The sequence below is a fragment of the Rhipicephalus microplus genome, chromosome 3 (assembly GCF_043290135.1).
Source record: "Rhipicephalus microplus isolate Deutch F79 chromosome 3, USDA_Rmic, whole genome shotgun sequence".
Classification (NCBI taxonomy): Eukaryota; Metazoa; Arthropoda; class Arachnida; order Ixodida; family Ixodidae; genus Rhipicephalus; species Rhipicephalus microplus.
The window spans coordinates 273,036,229-273,041,229 of NC_134702.1; the positions used below are offsets into that span (position 1 = coordinate 273,036,229).

General features: G+C 44.5%; 2 non-coding genes across 2 annotated transcripts; both read right to left on the reverse strand.

Annotated features, from left to right (window-relative positions):
- Window positions 1-1,103: 1,103 nt before the first annotated feature.
- Window positions 1,104-1,175, reverse strand: TRNAR-CCU (transfer RNA arginine (anticodon CCU)). The gene has a single exon. It is a non-coding gene; the product is annotated as a tRNA-Arg (tRNA).
- Window positions 1,176-3,334: 2,159 nt separating this feature from the next.
- Window positions 3,335-3,406, reverse strand: TRNAR-CCU (transfer RNA arginine (anticodon CCU)). Its single transcript has one exon. It is a non-coding gene; the product is annotated as a tRNA-Arg (tRNA).
- Window positions 3,407-5,001: the final 1,595 nt, after the last annotated feature.

The following is a 5,001-nucleotide window of genomic DNA, read 5'->3' on the forward strand; positions in this document are numbered from 1 at the left end:
TATCACCTAAAGGCACCAAGTCTGTCCGTACGAGACCCTCGTTAATGAATGACGGAAACAATTGTATACTCAAGGGCTCGTTTTCTGTATTTTAAACAATAATAATGAGCTCTAACAGAAAAGAATGCCAAGGAACGTATAGGGGAAGTTATTAGGACGATTGTAATGTAAATGAGAAGAAAGAAAAGAGCGTGAAAAGATAACATGCCGTGAGCAGGTTCCGAACCTGCCACCTTCGAATGACGCGTTCGATGCTCTACCACTGAGCTACCACGACAGCTATCCGCCCAGCCACTTTGTTTGGTAACTATGTCAGTTTAAACGTGGCAGTATCAGTCAGCGCCTCTAGTAGCCTTGGCGGCGAGTATGGCAAACCCTTTATGAGCCTGTTTAGTCCACGTAGCACGTGAGCCTATTACTAACTGGCAGCTGACCAATAGTCCCCCGTATACAACCAAAAGGCACCAAGTCTGCAAGTATGAGACCCTCGTTAATGAATAAGGGAAACAAGTGTATACTTAAGGGCTCGTTGTCGTGTTTTACACAATAATATTGAGAATTAACAGACAATAATGCCAAGAAAGATTTAGGGGAAGGTATTAGGCCAATTGTATTATAAATGATAACAAAGAAAAGTGGGTGAAAAGATAACTTGCCGTGGGCAGGATCCGAAATAGCGACCTTCGAACAACGCGTTCGATGCTCTACCACTTAGCTACCACGACAGCTATCCCTCCAGCCACTTTATTGGATATCAATGTAAATATAAACTTCGGAGTGTCAGTCAGTGCCACTAGTAGCCGTGGCGGCGAGAGTGGCACACTCTTTATGAGCCTGTTAGGCATCACCTAGCACCTGAACTTATTACTAACTGGCAGCTGACCAATAGTCCCCCGTATACCAGCTAAAGGCACCAAGTCTGCCAGTACGAGACCCTCGTTAATGAATAACGGGAACAAATGTATACTTAAGGGCTCGTTTCACGTGTTTTACACAATAATAATGAGATTTAACAGACAATAATGCCAAGAAAGGTATAGGAGAAGGTATTTGGCCAATTGTATTCTAAATGAGAAGAAAGAAAAGTGGGTGAAAAGATAACTTGCCGTGGGCAGGATCCGAACCTGCGACCTTCGAATAAGGCGTCCGATGCTCTACCACTGAGCTACCACGACAGCTATTCCTTCAGCGACTTTATTGGATATCTATGACAATTGAAACTTGGGAGTGTCTGTCAGCGCCACTAGTAGCCATGGCGGCGAGAGTGGCACAATCTTTATGAGCCTGTTTGGCGTCACATAGCACGTGGACTTATTACCATCTGGCAGCTGACCAATAGTACCCCGTATACAACCTAAAGGCACCAAGTCTGCCAGTACGAGGCCCTCGTTATTGAATAAGTGTATACTTAAGGGCTCATTTTCCGTGTTTTACACAATAATAATGAAAACTAACAGACAATATAGCCAAGGAAGGTATAGGGAAAGTTATTAGGCAAATTGTATTGTAAATAAGAAGAAAGAAAAGTGTGTAAAAAGATAACTTGCGGTGGGCAGGATCCGAACCTGCGACCTTCGAATAACGCGTTCGATGCTCTACCACTGAGCTACCACGACAGCGATCCCGCCAGGCACTTTACTGGGTATCTATGTGAATTTAAACGAGGGAGTGTAAGTCAGCGCCACTAGTAGCCACGGCGGCTAGTGTGACACCCTCTATATGAGCATGTTTGGCGTCCCGTAGCACGCGAACTTAATACTAACTGGCAGCTGACCAATAGATCCCCGTATACAACCTAAAGGCACCAAGTCTGCCAGTACGAGGCCCTCGTTATTGAATAAGTGTATACTTAAGGGCTTATTTTCCGCGTTTTACACAATAATAATGAAATCTAGCAAACAATATAGCCAAGGAAGGTATAGGGGAAGTTATTAGGCCAATTGTAATGTAAATAAGAAGAAAGAAAAGTGTGTGAAAAGATAACTTGCTGTGGGCAGGATCCGAACCTGCGACCTTCGAATAACACGTGCGATGCTCTACCACGGAGCTACCACGACAGCTATCCCTCCAGCCACTTTATTAGATATCTATGTCAATTTAAAAGTGGCAGTATCAGTCAGCGCCTCTAGTAGCCTTGGCGGCGAGTATGGCACACCCTTTATGAGCCTGTTTAGTCCACGTAGCACGTGAGCCTATTACTAACTGGCAGCTGACCAATAGTCCCCCGTATAACACATAAAGGCACCAAGTCTGCAAGTATGAGACCCTCGTTAATGAATAAGGGAAACAAGTGTATACTCAAGGGCTCGTTTCCCGTGTTTTACACAATAATAATGAGAATTAACAAAGAATAATGCCAAGAAAGATATAGGAGAAGGTATTAGGCCAATTGTATTCTAAATGATAACAAAGAAAAGTGGGTGAAAAGATAACTTGCCGTGGGCAGGATCCGAACCTGTGACCTCCGAATAACGCGTTCGATGCTCTACCACTGAGCTACCATTACAGCTATCCCCCCAGCCACTTTATTTGGTATCTATGTCAATTTTAACGTGGCAGTGTCAGTCAGCGCCACTAGTAGCCATGGCGGCGAGTATGGCACACCCGTTATGAGCCTGTTTAGTGTCACGTAGCACGTGAACCTATTACTAACTGGCAGCTGACCAATGGTCCCCCGTATACAACCTAAAGGCACCAAGTCTGCCAGTACGAGACCGTCGTTATTGAATAAAGGAAACAAAGGTATACTTAAGGGCTTCTTTTCCGTGTTTTACACAATAATAACAAAATCTAACAGACAATATAGCCAAGAAAGGTATAGGGGAAGTTATTAGGCCAATTGTAATGTAAATGAGAAGAAAGAAAAGTGTGTGAAAAGATAGCTTGTGGTGGGCAGGATCCGAACCAGCGACCTTCGAACAACGCGTTCGATGCTCTACCACTGAGCTACCACGACAGCTATCCCTCCAGCCACTTTATTGGATATCAATGTAAATATAAACTTGGGAGTGTCAGTCAGTGCCACTAGTAGCCGTGGCGGCGAGAGTGGCACACTCTTTATGAGCCTGTTAGGCATCACCTAGCACCTGAACTTATTACTAACTGGCAGCTGACCAATAGTCCCCCGTATACCAGCTAAAGGCACCAAGTCTGCCAGTACGAGACCCTCGTTAATGAATAACGGGAACAAATGTATACTTAAGGGCTCGTTTCACGTGTTTTACACAATAACAATGAGATTTAACAGACAATAATGCCAAGAAAGGTATAGGAGAAGGTATTTGGCCAATTGTATTCTAAATGAGAAGAAAGAAAAGTGGGTGAAAAGATAACTTGCCGTGGGCAGGATCCGAACCTGCGACCTTCGAATAAGGCGTCCGATGCTCTACCACTGAGCTACCACGACAGCTATTCCTTCAGCGACTTTATTGGATATCTATGACAATTGAAACTTGGGAGTGTCTGTCAGCGCCACTAGTAGCCATGGCGGCGAGAGTGGCACAATCTTTATGAGCCTGTTTGGCGTCACATAGCACGTGGACTTATTACCATCTGGCAGCTGACCAATAGTACCCCGTATACAACCTAAAGGCACCAAGTCTGCCAGTACGAGGCCCTCGTTATTGAATAAGTGTATACTTAAGGGCTCATTTTCCGTGTTTTACACAATAATAATGAAAACTAACAGACAATATAGCCAAGGAAGGTATAGGGAAAGTTATTAGGCCAATTGTATTGTAAATAAGAAGAAAGAAAAGTGTGTAAAAAGATAACTTGCGGTGGGCAGGATCCGAACCTGCGACCTTCGAATAACGCGTTCGATGCTCTACCACTGAGCTACCACGACAGCGATCCCGCCAGGCACTTTACTGGGTATCTATGTGAATTTAAACGAGGGAGTGTCAGTCAGCGCCACTAGTAGCCACGGCGGCTAGTGTGACACCCTCTATATGAGCATGTTTGGCGTCCCGTAGCACGCGAACTTAATACTAACTGGCAGCTGACCAATAGATCCCCGTATACAACCTAAAGGCACCAAGTCTGCCAGTACGAGGCCCTCGTTATTGAATAAGTGTATACTTAAGGGCTTATTTTCCGTGTTTTACACAATAATAATGAAATCTAGCAAACAATATAGCCAAGGAAGGTATAGGGGAAGTTATTAGGCCAATTGTAATGTAAATAAGAAGAAAGAAAAGTGTGTGAAAAGATAACTTGCTGTGGGCAGGATCCGAACCTGCGACCTTCGAATAACACGTGCGATGCTCTACCACGGAGCTACCACGACAGCTATCCCTCCAGCCACTTTATTAGATATCTATGTCAATTTAAAAGTGGCAGTATCAGTCAGCGCCTCTAGTAGCCTTGGCGGCGAGTATGGCACACCCTTTATGAGCCTGTTTAGTCCACGTAGCACGTGAGCCTATTACTAACTGGCAGCTGACCAATAGTCCCCCGTATAACACATAAAGGCACCAAGTCTGCAAGTATGAGACCCTCGTTAATGAATAAGGGAAACAAGTGTATACTTAAGGGCTCGTTTCCCGTGTTTTACACAATAATAATGAGAATTAACAAAGAATAATGCCAAGAAAGATATAGGAGAAGGTATTAGACCAATTGTATTCTAAATGATAACAAAGAAAAGTGGGTGAAAAGATAACTTGCCGTGGGCAGGATCCGAACCTGTGACCTCCGAATAACGCGTTCGATGCTCTACCACTGAGCTACCATTACAGCTATCCCCCCAGCCACTTTATTTGGTATCTATGTCAATTTTAACGTGGCAGTGTCAGTCAGCGCCACTAGTAGCCATGGCGGCGAGTATGGCACACCCGTTATGAGCCTGTTTAGTGTCACGTAGCACGTGAACCTATTACTAACTGGCAGCTGACCAATGGTCCCCCGTATACAACCTAAAGGCACCAAGTCTGCCAGTACGAGACCGTCGTTATTGAATAAAGGAAACAAAGGTATACTTAAGGGCTTGTTTTCCGTGTT